This window comes from Lepidochelys olivacea (assembly GCF_965140295.1).
Source record: "Lepidochelys olivacea isolate rLepOli2 genome assembly, chromosome: 11".
NCBI lineage: Eukaryota > Metazoa > Chordata > Testudines > Cheloniidae > Lepidochelys > Lepidochelys olivacea.
In genome coordinates, this window is record NC_140421.1 from 50,939,835 (window position 1) to 50,955,802 (window position 15,968).

General features: G+C 43.8%; 1 long non-coding RNA gene across 1 annotated transcript in view; it reads right to left on the bottom strand.

Annotated features, from left to right (window-relative positions):
* Positions 1 to 284: 284 nt before the first annotated feature.
* The window catches only part of LOC311528138, an 81,808-nt gene continuing 66,124 nt past the window's right edge, over positions 285 to 15,968 (bottom strand). The window contains exon 3 of the long non-coding RNA XR_014713522.1: positions 285 to 334. This is a non-coding gene — a long non-coding RNA (uncharacterized lncRNA). The remainder of the gene's footprint in view (positions 335 to 15,968) is intronic.

The window sequence follows — 15,968 nt, forward strand, 5'->3', positions numbered from 1 at the left end:
CTTTGAAGAGCTCCATTATAATGAGAAACTCAGCTATTATTTTTGACATTAAATTGTCATAGAATGCATAGCTGGAAATTATTCTTTACTCTCCATATAAAATATAGTGAATGCAATAATGGATGTGTAGGGACGGTCATCAGTTTCCTTATGAACAACAATTAAAAAACCTTAACTACTTAAGAGTTCTAATTTTCTTTGTCTGTTTCTGCAGAACTACTTTATTTTAAGAGTTTACATTGAAGAGGTCTAGATGAATAGTCAAGGAATTGGTGAAAAGCTGTGGAATCTTCTCTCTCGGTGATAGTTCAAATCCAGCTCAGTTCAGTAGTCACTGGAGGGGAAAAAAAAAAACATTACTATTGCATGGCTGTTCTGTGGGCTACACAAAAGAAGCTGATGGTTTCAGTCTAATTCTGAGTGGATAGGTGTAAATATAAACACAAGTGGCACTATTTGGTGCCCTTGTTAGCAAGAGAAGATATATGGAGATTGAATTCCTGTCTCACTACTTAAGCTGGCTATGCAAATTGGTGTGGAAACGTGGGGGAGCCTGTGTAGCTGTGTGTCATTGTTCTTTCCTACAGATAATTAGAGGGCCATTCACTCTGTCACATTCGTCAGCACAGACATTTGAAGTATGTACTAATTAAGCTCCATGATATGGAGCTATTCAGCCTGTGGAGTCTTCAAGCTCCGTTATGGGCACGAGTGAACTTGCAAGTTCTTTGACTTGTAGATGTTAAATCAGTGCAGTTTACAAACTCTAACCACTCCAATCAAAGGCTTAAGATGTCCTCAACTAGATGCTACTGTTGGTATGATCTATTAGAACTCTGTATTTCCTTGAATCATTTTTTATTTAGTAAGTTAGTATACACCTAAAGATGTATATTTCATTGCTGGATGCCAGGTGAGAAGCCTCATACAGATCTGCCAAATCAAGAAAAAATGGCCTCAAAGAATTAATGCAGTCATTAAACATCATAATATATTCTTATACAGAGCTATTATATCCTTGCCTCCAACCAAGAGTACCCTTCTTAAGGAGATAAAGATGTTTATGGAAAATCAAAGACTTCAGTGGCTATATTGATTAAAGTGTTGGAGAAAGAGAGCAGACAGCATGTATATTCAGTAGCCACTGGCACAGCAGATGTTGTTGAGTTGGACAGCATTTGTAAAACTCTGTATCAACAGGCCTGTTACTGTTGTACTGAGGTCTTGTACTGTTTCAAGCAGAATTATTGAATGATATTTCCCAGAGCAGCATAATGGGCAGAACTCCATTGATTTAAACTAGTGGCGAGTGTGAGACTCTGTACCCCAAAGCAACACCTTGAAACCCCCATATTCACCACTGTCATATAATGTTTCATACAAGGTATGCCTTGCAAGGTATCACTTTAAAAGTTTTGCTGTGTTGAACATGAATATCCTGTTGGATTGTATGTACTATCCTAGTATGGGAAGTTATGAAGTCTGTCCACTTGCCTTTGTAGAAGTGGCAGACTGGGTAATAAACTTACATTGGTCAGGCTTCTGACCAGGGCATGACTGTATAGCCCTGGGGTCTTAGGCTATGATGCTGGGGGAATTGGCTGGAGCCTCTCCATTGTTGGTTCATGGGTGGCTAGAACAGAGGTCAGCAAACTACGGCCCGCAGGCCACATCTGGCTCGCGGGACTATCCTGCCCGGCTCCTGGCCGGGGAGGCTAGTCCCTGACCCCTCCCCTGCTGTTCCCCTCTTCCACAACCACGCCACCGCGTGGGCAACGCTCTGGGCAGCAGGTCTGCACACTCCTGCAGGGAAGTATGGCAGCATGTCTGGCGGCGGCTGGGCAGCACGGCTGCCAGACATGCTGCTCTGAGAGGCATGGTAAGGGGCCCAGGGGGTTGGATAAGGGGCAGGGGGTTCCAGGGGGCAGTCAGAGGACAGGGAGAAGGGGGCAGTTGGATGGGGTGGAGGTTCGGGGGGGGCGGTCAGGGGTGGGGGTTGGATAGGCATGGGAGTCCCAGGGGGCCTGTCAGGGGGTAGGAGTGTGGATAGGGGTTGGTGCAGTCAGGGAACAGGGGTGGGGGGTTGGATGAGGGGTGGGGTCCTGGGGGGGTGGTTAGGGTCAGGGGGTCTCAGAAGGGGGCTGTCAGGGGACAAGGAGCAGGGGGGGTTGGATGGGCCAGGGGTTTCAATGGGAGCAGTCAGGGGGCGAGAAGTGGGAGGGGGGTCAGATAGGGGCCAGGCTGTTTGGGGAGGCATATCCTTCCCTACCCAGCCCTCCATACAGTTTTGCAACCCCAATGTGGCCCTTCGGCCAAAAAGTTTGCCCACCCCTGGGCTAGAAGAAGCATTCATGTAACTCAGCTGGGTTTGTTCCTGCCTGTGGATGTCTGGGTAAGTGCAGTACCTACCAGAGGTTTGCAGCTTGTCACAACATCACAGTGTGAGAGGAAGCATAGCTTGGTAAGACAGAGGGGTCAGAGGTACCTCAGTTCCAGGTTGTGCCCCATTGAATCTGTGACCGTGAGAGTGGGGCATCTCTTATTTGGCACCAGGAAGCAGTCATGTGGAGATACATGCTTCATATCATAGCTTGCAAGGAGATAAACCTCTGTTACGGGGGTGTGATCAGTGTCCCCATGAATAATGATTCTGACCTCATAACACTGGAAATCTGGAGTTGGTCCTGATTTGCATGCTGTAACTGAGATCAGAATCTGGTCTTACAGCTGGGGAATGAGTCTGGCCTATCTGCAACACTTTTTTTCATTGATTAGGATATGTAGGTGAATGAATGGTACACAAGGATGGGTTTAAGCAGAAGACCTCAACTTATTTTAACAAAAAGAAGGGGTGTTGTATGCTCACCCTCTCGACTCTCACATGCCAGGAATTTTACTGTGCCCATCATGTAACCAAAAACTGACAACTTTGCAGTTCACGTTTTTCATGGCCCTCCAAAAAACTCATCTCATGAGCATGTCTGACCAAACTAGTCTTGTTTGTGGCCTCAATCAATTCCACACCCCAAATGAATCCTAATTCTCAAGTATTCCAGTGCAAGTCCCAAGATCATTTTTACCAGATAAATCACCAAGATATCAGCTGGGTGTAGATGGACCATCAATGAATGCAAAAGGGGCATCAGCTGATCCCACAACATACCCCTTCCACCACACCCTCAAAGGCAGATGGCTTCAGTCCTAAAGCTCAGTTGTGATCCACCTGCCAACCTGGCTGCCTGCTTTTGGGCCTATGCATAATAGAGAGTGTCCACAGATACAGACACTGCCCTTCCTAGGTCTCCTGCAATCACAAATTACATGGTTAGTTCAAACCCTGGCATACCCAGCAATCCATCAGTAGGGCAGACATGGGCTTAGGAAATCAGACTATTACAGGACCTAACTTCCTGGAACTACTGAAAGTAAAAATCCTTCAGTGCTGCTGACGTTGCTGCCCCATTTGCAAAGGAATGCATGCCAAAATTTGCTGGATTGAGACCAAAGTAGGTTAAGTCTTCTAATGACAGCAGCAAATTGGCACCTGATCGGGTAGCTGCTAGCCCTGTGTATGAACAGAGTCCAGTCTGGTTGGCTAAAAAGGGCTTTGATGGGACAAATATTGTTCATCTGCACATGCCTTTGGCTCTCCCCCCTTTCCTGCTTGATCAGTTTTTGAATATCTCCATTTCAGTGACATTGCTCTTTGCATACACTACTGTCCCCTGCTGCTTGTGCACAAGCTCATGAACCCTAAAAGCACAACACACACACACGCACACCATGACAAAGTGGTGGTGGGGTACAGGGAAAGGAGCATGAGAGCCAATCAGCATTCCTTTCCCCCCGCCCCCTGATTCCAAGCCAACATGAAGTAGAGGCCCTCAGGAGAAAGAGGTGCCCAGCTCTTGCCTTACTAAGCATGTACTGTCCACTTCCCACTTCCCTGACAGGCACTGTGTCTCATCATTACTGGTCCAATCAATAACTCCTCCCCTGGGAGGGGGGGGGGGAATATTTCCATAGAAACTATTTTATTCGGTTCAGAGTTACTGAAAAATCAGCAACATTGGACTGTGCTCAGCTGTGAAGGAGCTGGACAATATAATCCACTCAACAAGACCAAAGTATGTCTTAAGAAAGCTTTGTAGTTAAAGGATTTGAAGTTGCTCAGTATGATCTGGCAAAGAAAAAAAAACATTCAAGGAAAAGATTTAATATACTTCTACCACACAATAAGAGTCACAGAACCCCTTTCTCTTTTTAGGTGCCTATTAAATAAATGAACCTATGATTATATCCATTTATACTCCAGTCTATTTCTTTACAGCTACTCCACATTTTTAATATGGATTTAAAAAAAAATTAAGCACACATCACATGTACAGCATACTTCTAACAAATAATAAACCATCTAAGTTGCCTCATATAGCTGAACTTAGTGCTCAAATTTCTGATGATCACCATTTTGAAAGGGTGCATTTATCAGAGCTGCTTGGATGCTTTATCGATGTCTGTATGGCAGACATACAAAGAAAAGGAAATATTAGCAACTCAGAAGCTGGAATTGAATATCTTGAAGCGTAATTATGCTTCTAAAAAGAGAATTTGGAAAACATCTTGATTTTTGGTTGAATTGCAGAGGGGCATGTAACTAATAATTTGAGAAGTTGCTTTAAAAGTTAACATTTTCATTCTAGTACTGCTAAAATAGTATTATTCACAGAATCAGAGGGCCCTTTCCAGCACAGTACATCTATGGTATTAGTAATTATTGAAGGTTGTAGGTCCTGGTTATGCAACAGGTCTAACAGTTCAGGAACTGAAGCATTAGGAAATACACATGGCTCATCCCATTGTGACATTTTGCTTTGTTTATATATGGCAATTCTCATAAATATAAACGGAGGGCTAACCACCTTTAAATCTCTTCTGGCCAGAGGAAAAACCCTTTCACCTGTAAAGGGTTAAGAAGCTAAAGATAACCTCACTGGCACCTGACCAAAATGACCAATGAGGAGACAAGATACTTTCAAAGCTGGGGGTGGGGGGGGGGGATGAACAAAGGGTTCTCTGCCTGTGTGTTGCTTTTGCCGGGACCAGAGCAGGAATGCAGGTCAGAACTCCTGTAAAGGGTTAATAAGCAATCTAGTTAGATACATGTTAGATTCTGTTTTGTTTAAATGGCTGATAAAATAAGTTGTGCTGAATGGAATGTATATTCCTGTTTTTGTGTCTTTTTGTAACTTAAGGTTTTGCCTAGCGGGATTCTCTGTTTTGAATCTGATTACCCTGTAAGGTATTTACCATCCTGATTTTACAGAGCTGAGTCTTTTAGTTTTTCTTCAATTAAAATTCTTCTTTTAAGAATCTGATTGCTTTTTCCTTGTTCTTAAGATCCAAGGGTTTGGGTCTGTGTTCACCTATGCAAATTGGTGAGGATTTTTATCAAGCCTTCCCCAGGAAAGGGGGTGTAGGGCTTGGGGGATTTTGGAGGGAAAGACGTTTCCAAGTGTGCTCTTTCCTGGTTATATTTGTTAGATGCTTGGTGGTGGCAGCAATAAAGTCCAGGGACAAAAGGAAAAACAGTTTGTACCTTGGGGAAGTTTTAACCTAAGCTGGTAAAAATAAGCTTAGGGGGTTTTTCATGCAGGTCCCCACATCTGTACCCTAGAATTCAGAGTGGGGAAGGAACCTTGACATGGTGGCAGAGCGGTCGGATTAACTTGAAATCATTTTGAGATCAGTTTGAGATTTTTTGAACCAGAAGCACAGATTTTAAAAAAGGATATATTTTTTTTCCTTTGGGCTGCTGGAAAGCGGGTTTTAAGCTGAAAGCAGTTAGAGGGTTTGTTTTTTTGTCTCTGCTTGGGGGCCAGAGCAGAGACAAAGGGGAATTGTATTTTGTGAGCTGGAGTTTTCTCTACCTAAAGGCAGGGTAGTTAACCTCCTGCAGGGAAATTCCCAGGTCTTCACAGACCTGAAGAAGTTTTTTTTTTTTTTAACCTGAGAGCAAATAGAGGGGTTTTCTGTCTATTTGCCTGGAGACAAATGTATTAGGGCTTTTTTTTTAAGGATTTTTCTGTAGGCTGACCATCACTATCAGAGAACATAGGTATCCGGTTACAGCACAATCTATTTATATACAGATATAGATATATTGACAAGCAAAGGTTTTTTTGTTTGTTTGTTTTTTCTTTCTAACTCTTGGGTGTAAAGTTAATTAAAAACAAAGAGGCTAACATGACAGAAACCAAGGCACAACACAAATTGGAGTTAACCAGACTGGAGGCAGTGAAAGAGGCAGAAAAAGCCCTAGAGGCTGCCCACAGGAGAGCTATGGAGGCAAGGGAAAAAGAGAGGAAGCATGCACTGGAGATGGAGAAGGTAAGGGCTGAGCGGAATCTACTGGATAACCCTAACAATCCACAGATGGGAGCGACTATGTCCACAGTATGATGAATCCAGTGATATTGCTGAATATTTTCTCACCTTTGAGAGACTGTGCACTCTCCATAAAATTCCTGAAGCTCACAAGATGACCACATTGGTCGCAAAATTGACTGGAAGAGCTCTGGACATATTCAATAAGATGCCTATTGATGAGGCTTCTGACTATAATAAGTTCAAGGATTTGGTTTTAAAGCAATTTCAAATTACATCTGAAACGTACAGAGTAAAATTTCGAACCCTTAAGAGAGGGCCTGGACTAAGTAATGTGGCTTATCTAAACCAGATGAAGGATCTGTTAGACAAAGAGGTCCAAGGAAGGGGTGTCACTAGCTTTGATGGCATGTGTGATTTGATAGCTCAGGAGCAATTCCGACGATGTCCAAGGAGAAAATAAAACCGTGTTTATGGGATAAGGAAATGAACTCAGCAGAAAGTCTTGCTGCTTATGCTGATTGATACGAGCAGTCCTAGACTGCCAGAGAGGCGGGGCAAACCGGAACAAAACGGGTGGAGAGAGGAACAACCCTGGTCGCAGTTGGAGTGGATACCAGAAGGGACCCCCTCAGACAACTCCCTACTACTGGGGGCAGCCCAAGGCCCCAACTACACACCAAGAAATACTCCAGACACCTTATTGTCCTGCCACACCATTCTCCAGCAACCCACCTCACCCCAGTGATCCGTCAGCTGGACGATGTTTTAAATGTAATGAGCCGGGGCATGTAAAGGCCAACTGCCCCAAGAACCCCAACAGATTACAGTTCATTGCACCGGAATCACACCAGAGACCCTCTCAGTGGAGGGAAACTGTGAGCTTGGGCGGGAAGGTCACCGCGTGGAGGGACACCAGAGCACAAGTGTCGGTTATCCATGCTCCTTAGTGGACCCCAATTTAATCGGCCCAGAGATCCAAGTGACAAATCAACCCTTCAAGTGCAACTCTTTCAATTTGCCTACAGTCAAGTTGCCTGTCCAGTACAAGGGCTGGTCAGGAACGTGGACTTTTGCAGTCTATGATGATTATCCCATCCCCATGCTGTTGGGGGAAGACTTGGCCAATCATGTAAAACTAGCCAAGAGGGTGGGAATGGTCACCTGCAGCCAGGCTAAGCAAGCTGTCACACCTAGCTCTGTTCCGGAAACTTCTACCAGGACCCAGTCAGAGGTGATGGAACCGCACCCCATGCCAACGTCTGCAACAGCAGTAGTGGATCCTGTCCCAGAGACCCAGACAGAGCCAGCCCCAGAACCGGAACCAGCGGAACAACCAGCACCAGACCCATTGCCAGCACTGAATCCAGTACTCGCAACCCCAACACCAGAGGACCCCACCGAACCTGAACTGGCAGCAGCCGATAACCCTACACAAGAGGCTCAGCCGGAGCCTGAAACCCAACATAGTGCCCCAGTGGAGAGCGGTTCACAGTAAGTGGAAACAGCCCCATCACCTGAATCGCTTCCAGAGGGACCAAGCCTAGGTCCACAATCCAATGAGGAACTGATCTCTCCAGCGTCAAGGGAACCGTTCCAGACTGAACAGGAAGCAGATGAAAGCCTCCAGAGAGCTTGGACGGCGGCACAGAGCAATCCACCGCCTCTCAGCTCTTCTAATCGATCCAGGTTTGTTGTAGAAAAAGGGCTTTTATACAAGGAAACTTTCTGGTGGACACCAGGAAGACTGGAATCCTCAGACAGTTGGTAGTTCCAACTAAGTACCAGGTAAAGCTCTTGAGCTCAGCCCACAATCATCCTAGTGGCCATGCTGGGGTGAACAGGACCAAAGACCATTTGGGGAGGTCATTCCTTGCCTATTCCCTCCCAGTGGATGTTTCTACCTATGTCCGGTCTTGTGAGGTGTGCCAAAGAGTGGGAAAACCCCAAGACCAGGTGTCATAAATATAAAGGGAAGGGTAAACCCCTTTGAAATCCCTCCTGGCCAGGGGAAAGCTCCTCTCACCTGTAAAGGGTTAAGAAGCTAAAGGTAACCTCGCTGGCACCTGACCAAAATGACCAATGAGGAGACAAGATACTTTCAAAAGCTGGGAGGAGGGAGAGAAACAAAGGGTCTGTCTCTGTCTGTATGCTGCGCTTGCCAGGGACAGAACAGGAATGGAGTCTTAGAACTTTTAGTAAGTAATCTAGCTAGGTATGTGTTAGATTAAGATTTCTTTAAATGGCTGAGAAAAGAATTGTGCTGAATAGAATAACTATTTCTGTCTGTGTTTCTTTTTTGTAACTTAAGGTTTTGCCTAGAGGGGTTCTCTATGTTTTTGAATCTAATTACCCTGTAAGATATATACCATCCTGATTTTACAGGGGGGATTTCTTTATTTCTATTTACTTCTATTTTTTATTAAAAGTCTTCTTGTAAAACACTGAATGCTTTTTCATTGTTCTCAGAGCCAAGGGTTTGGGTTTGTGGTCACCTATGCAAATTGGTGAGGCTTTTTATCCAACATTTCCCAGGAAAGGGGGGGTGCAAGTGTTGGGAGGATTGTTCATTGTTCTTAAGATCCAAGGGTCTGGGTCTGTAGTCACCTAGGCAAATTGGTGAGGCTTTTTACCAAACCTTGTCCAGGAAGTGGGGTGCAAGGTTTTGGGAAGTATTTTGGGGGGAAGGACGCGTCCAAACAGCTCTTCCCCAGTAACCAGTATTAGTTTGGTGGTGGTAGCGGCCAGTCTAAGGATAACGGGGGTAATATTTTGTACCTTGGGGAAGTTTTGACCTAAGCTGGTAAAGATAAGCTTAGGAGGTTTTTCATGCAGGTCCCCACATCTGTACCCTAGAGTTCAGAGTGGGGGAGGAACCTTGACACCAGGTCAAAGCCCCTCTCCAGCCACTCCCCATCATTGAAGTTCCATTTCAGCGAGTAGCTGTGGATATTCTGGGTCCTTTTCCGAAAAAGACACCCAGAGGAAAGCAGTACATACTGACTTTCATGGCTTTTGCCACCTGATAGCTGGAAGCAGTAGCTCTAAGCAACACCAGGGCTAAAAGTGTGTGCCAGGCACTAGCAGACATTTTTGCCAGGGTAGGATGGCCCTCCGACATCCTCACAGATGCAGGAACTAATTTCATGGCAGGAACTATGGAAAGCCTTTGGGAAGCTCAATGTGTGAATCACTTTGTTGCCACCCTTTACCATCATCAAACAAATGGCCTGGTGGAGAAATTTAATGGGACTTTGGGTGCCATGATTCATAAATGAGCACTCCAATGATTGGGACCTAGTGTTGCAGCAGTTGCTCTTTGCCTACAGAGCTGTACCACATCCCAGTTTAGGGTTTTCCCCATTTGAACTTGTATATGGCCGCGAGGTTAAGGGGCCATTACAGTTGGTGAAGCAGCAATGGGAGGGATTTACACCTTCTCCAGGAACTAACATTCTGGACTTTGTAACCAACCTACAAAACACCCTCCGAACCTCTTTAGCCCTTGCTAAAGAAAACCTAAAGGATGCTCAAAAAGAGCAAAAAGCCTGGTCTGATAAACATGCCAGAGAGTGTTCCTTCAAAGTAGAGGACCAGGTCATGGTCTTAAAGACGCTCCAGGCCCATAAAATGGAAGCATCATGGGAAGGACCATTCACGGTCCAGGAGCGCCTGGGAGCTGTTAATTATCTCATAGCATTCCCCACCTCCAACCGAAAGCCTAAAATGTACCATATTAATTCTCTAAAGCCCTTTTATTCCAGAGAATTAAAGGTTTGTCAGTTGACAGCTCAGGGAGGAGATGACGCTGAGTTGCCTGAAGGTGTCTACTATGAAGGGAAAAGTGCTGGTGATGTGGAAAAGGAGAACCTCTCCATGACCCTTGGGCATATGCAGCGACAGCAGATCAAGGAGCTGTGCACTAGCTATGCACAGACATTCTCAGCCACCCCAGGACTGACTGAACAGGCATACCACTCCATTGACACAGGTAATGCTCACCCGATTAAAGTCCCACCTTACCAGGTGTCACCTCAAGCTAAAACTGCTATAGAACGGGAGATTCAGGATATGTTACACATGGATGTAATCTGCCCCTCTGGCAGTGCATGGGTATCTCCAGTGGTTCTAGTTCCCAAACCAGATGGGGAGATACATTTTTGCATGGACTACTGTAAGCTAAATGCTGTAACTCGCCCAGACAACTATCCAATGCCACGCACAGATGAACTATTAGAGAAACTGGGATGGGTCCAGTTCATCTCTATCTTGGACTTAACCAAGGGCTACTGGCAGGTACCGCTAGATGAATCCGCCAAGGAAAGGTCAGCCTTCACCACCCATGTCAGACTGTATGAATTTAATGTACTCCCCTTTCGGGCTGTGGAATGCACCCACCACCTTCCAAAAACTTGTAGATGGTCTCCTAGCAGGATTAGGAGAATATGCAGTCATTTACCTTGACAATGTGGCCATATTTTTGGATTCCTGGGCAGAATACCTGGAACATCTACAAAAAGTCTTTGAGTGCATAAGGGAGGCAGGACTAACTGTTAAGGCTAAGAAGTGTCAAATAGGCCTAAACAGAGTGACTTACCTTGGACACCAGGTGGGTAAAGGAACTATCAACCCCCTACAGGCCAAAGTGGATGCTATCCAAAAGTGGCCTGTTCCAAAGTCAAAGAAACAGGTCCAATCCTTCTTAGGCTTGGCCAGATATTATGGGCAATTTATATCGCAATACAGCCAAATCGCCACCCCACTGACCGACCTAACCAAAAAGAAATGGCCAAATGCTGTTCAGTGGACCGAAAAGTGTCAGAAGGCCTTTAACCAGCTTAAAGCGACACTCATGTCTGACCCTGTGCTAAGGGCCCCAGACTTTGACAAACCATTCCTAGTAACCACAGATGCATCCGAGCATGGTGTAGGAGCAGTTTTAATGCAGGAAGGACTGGATCAAGAATTCCATCCTGTAGTGTTTCTCAGCAAGAAGCTGTCTGAGAGGGAAAGCAACAGGTCAGTCAGTGAAAAAGAACGTTATGCCATTGTCTACGCTCTCGAAAAGCTATGCCCATATGTTTGGGGACGGCGTTTCCACCTGCAAACCGACCATCCTGCGCTACAGTGGCTTCATACCGCCACGGGAAATAACAAACTTATTCAGTGGAGTTTAGCTCTCCAAGATTTTGATTTCGACATCCAACACATCTCAGGAGCTTCTAACAAAGTGGCTGATGAACTCTCCTGTGAAAGTTTCCCAAAATCAACTGGTTAAAATTGTCCTTGAGATGTGGAAAATATTGTTAGTCTTTATATACTTGGTGGTATATTTAGAGGTGCATATGTCTTATTAACTCTGTTTTCTCCTAGAGCGCCAGGAAGAAATCACAGCCAGCGTTTCACCCTATCTGTGATTTGGGGGCGTGTCATAAATATAAAGGGAAGGCTAACCACCTTTAATTCCCTCCTGGCCAGAGGAAAAACCCTTTCACCTGTAAAGGGTTAAGAAGCTAGGATAACCTCGCTGGCACCTGACCAAAATGACCAATGAGGAGACAAGATACTTTCAAAGCTGGGGGGGGGGGAGAGTTCTCTCTGTCTGTGTTTTTTCTTTTGCCAGGACCACAGCAGGAATGCAGGTCAGAACTCCTGTAAAGGGTTAATAAGCAATCTAGTTAGATATGCATTAGATTCTGTTTTGTTTTAATGGCTGATAAAATAAGTTGTGCTGAATGGAATGTATATTCCTGTTTTTGTGTCTTTTTGTAACTTAAGGTTTTGCCTAGAGGGATTCTCTGTGTTTTGAATCTGATTATCCTGCAAGGTATTTACCATCCTGATTTTACAAAGGTAAGTCTTTTACTTTTTCTTCAACTAAAATTCTTCTTTTAAGAATTTGATTGCTTTTTCCTTGTTCTTAAGATCCAAGGGTTTGGGTCTGTGTTCACCTGTGCAAATTGGTGAGGATTTTTATCAAGCCTTCCCCAGGAAAGAGGGTGTAGGGCTTGGGGGGGATTTTGGGGGGAAAGACATTTCCAAGTGGTTATATTTGTTAGACGCTTGGTGGTGGCAGCAATAAAGTCCAGGGACAAAAAGGTAAAATAGTTTGTACCTTGGGGAAGTTTTAACCTAAGCTGGTAAAAATAAGCTTAGGGTTTTTTTCATGCAGGTCCCCACATGTGTACCCTAGAGTTCAGAGTGGGGAAGGAACTTTGACAGCAATCAAGCTTTTTTAAAAGTTCTTTAAATCCACTCCCTCAAAGCAGTTAAGCACATGCATAACTTTAAGCACATGAGTAATCCCATTGTAGTCAGCAATACTACTGCACACAAGTACTTTGCTGGATTGGGGCCATTGTAGGGAAGAGAGAGCTGACCTGGTTTCCAACACTGTTGTCATTGTTTCTCTGCACTGTACATCACATTTCATTGAGTGGACAGGAGGGAGATGTTCCTGTGTATGTTCAGTTTAGGGATCTCCTGTGCCCAAGGTTAGGAAAGAAATCAAGGTTTCTATGATATACCAAAATAAAACTCAGATATTGAAGCTGACTACATGAAAGCATTTTTTATTTTTATTTCAAAAGGAGGTAAATTTATCTTCATTGCCACTGGGTATCTAAAAGCACATCTGTTGTGTCCAAATGCCAATGCAATCTGCCAGTGCTATTTGAGACACATGAGCTGTCTCCTCCTGGGACACTCTGTGGTAAAGGGAAGCAAACTTATTTTCTAATTCATACTCTCTTTCCTATTCTGAATACAGCACACCCGTTTAATGCGTCAAATAAGAGTTCACTTAACTAGCCAATGGTAATTCTTATGTGCCATTTAATACTTATTCTGTGCAGTTGAATAGGATGGTAAAAGTTTAGTAAAAGAGGATTGCGAAGTGGTTAATTTACTATGTGCACAGCTCTGAACATTTTAAATAAATGATAACTACCACATCAGGAAAACAGAAGAATTAAAGTGAATATATAGTTTTTAGACAATGCTTATTGAATTCATTTTATCCCAGGAGTAGAATAGTTGTGTCCTCTTGCCTCCAGCTAGACGGTAAACAGAATTTAAGGTAGAAAAGTAAAAGAAAGTAGAAGGTAAAAGAGCAAAGGAGCTAGAAAGAACAGCTGAATGACAGGCCAAACCCAAGTTACTAGGCTTCAATTTTAGCACTACATCCTTGGGTCTGGTTTGTGGAAGTTCCAGTGTCACAACCTGCAAATAACTGTCTGAAAGTCCTACCAAAACCTGTACACCCCCAAACAGGTCAAAGGCACAAAACATACTTCAGAACCTTATAACACTGTGTAGAAAAGATCATGTTCTACAACCAGCATCAATGCGGCAAGGCACTCTCCTTACTCGTGTTCTATCAGTGAAACCCAATATTGGTCACGAGAAAACTTTGACCTGCAACTAGCCAACTCTGGTTTTTCTAGGTAAACTGGCACAAAGTACTAAGTAGGCAACGAATGCAACCATAGAGGGGAGATAATGTGTCACATTACTCACCAGTGTCTGCAGGCGTGATCAAGGAGCAACATTAAAGGATGCAGAAACTGAACCCCCCCAAAGTAATTGCATACGAGAAAGAGACTATAGTTTTAGGGCTGAAGAGTGACTTGATATTTAGAAGTGTTAGAGACTGTGTTACATCTTCAAGATCCATACCATTAGTTCTTTGTTTAAAAAATAGCTTCGATTGCATTTTTTTATTTTGCAATGTTATCCAAGTGGAATGATCATGTTCTATAATGGCAATCATAAGCACAGCGCTGGGCTATGATTTCCCATTTTCTGTACTCTAAAACTAGAAAATATACCTGATCCTTTGCTCTAGCCTAACTGCACTTGGCACGGAACCTGATGGATGGGGAATAGAAACAGATGGGAAGTGGAATGGGGCAAAGCTGAGAATACATCACATGCACTCCCCCGATCCCTGGGACATCCAGGGGTTTGTTCAAACCTTCTCTGTAATTAGAGCAACCTTAGGGATGTTCTAACTTATGTAACAGCTCCTGAATTTTTAAGCTGGGTAATGGCAGTGCCCCCACTTCACCTCCCCCAACTCACTCCATCTCATGGCCTGGAGAGGGGGGTGGTGTAGAGCCAAATATGACAGCCTACATTTGCTCCATCTGAGGAAAATTTTCCTCCCTTATAGTTCCTTTGTGCCACAAGAGTCGTGCATGCGGTGACTGTGTGCCAAGATCTGGTTTATTATTTTGAAACAAATATTAAGCCCTGTGTAAATTATTTCTTTTGGTGTTTTTCTTTCCACAGATTAGTCAACACTGAGGTAATGATCAGGGCTATCTTTGTAAATAAGCATTAAAAGTAATACCAGCCCAGCTGACCCAGAACTGAATAATTTTGTTAAAACTCTTCTCCTCCCACAAATCTGAGAAAAGTAGCAGGCCAGGATGGCTTTTCCCTTGTAGTCGGAAGAAATAATCACGGCCATGGAGGAAGTGAGTCTAGGCAAGACCCCGCACCCCCAGCCCTGATGATCTACTGATAGCATTCTATCACACTCTTAAAGAAATTATGGCTCCTAAGCAGTTGTACATTTATGAAAATGCCTTAGAGAATGGTATGTTACTTCCTACTATGAGGCAAGTCTTAATTACAGTTCTACTTAAACCAGGAAAGGATGTGTGAAAGTATAATATCTACTGACTCATATCTTTAATCAATACTGACATAAAATACTTTCAAAAATATTGGCTAAGAGATTTGAAAAAGTGATATGGTTCACCCCAATCAAGTGAGATTTATTTTAAAAAGCATGGTTCAGACATCAGTTGATTAATGCTATGGCATTCCACCAACATTCTAGACATTCCCATGCAAACGTTTCACTTGATGCAGAGAAAACCTTTGACATAGTGAACTGGCATTATCTGTTTCTTACCCTGGCTAAATTTGGGTTGGGAAATTCCTTTATTTCATGGATAAAGATGTTATATTCTAATCCCAAATCTAGTAGCCTATCTCCTTCTGCCTGCCCTACTGTGATCTGTTTCAGGAAACTAAACAGGGATGTCCCTGCCCCTCTCCTGTTCAATTTAGCATTAGAACCATTTGCAATACTAATTAGGGCAATGGTTCTCAACCAGGAGTACATGTACCCCTGGGGATACACAGAGGTCTTCCAGGGTGTCCATCAACTCATCTAGGTATTTGCCTAGTTTTACAACAGGCAACATAAACAGCACTAGCAAAGTCAGTACAAACTAAAATTTCATGCAGACAATGACTTGTTTGTATTTCTGTATGTACTGCACACTGAAATGTAAATACAATATTTATATTCCAATAGATTTATTTTATTATGGTAAAATGAGAACGTAAGCAATTTTTCAGTAGTAGTATGCTGTCACACTTTTGTATTTTTATGTCTGATTTTGTAAGCAGGTAGTTTAAGTGAGGTGTAACTTGGGGATACACAAGACAAATCAGACTCCTGAAAGGAGTACAGTAGTCTGGAAAGGTTGGGAGCCACTGAATTAGGGAACACCAAGGTATTCAAGAGATGAAATCAAGGGTCTCAGGAGATAAAAAAAAAATCCTTC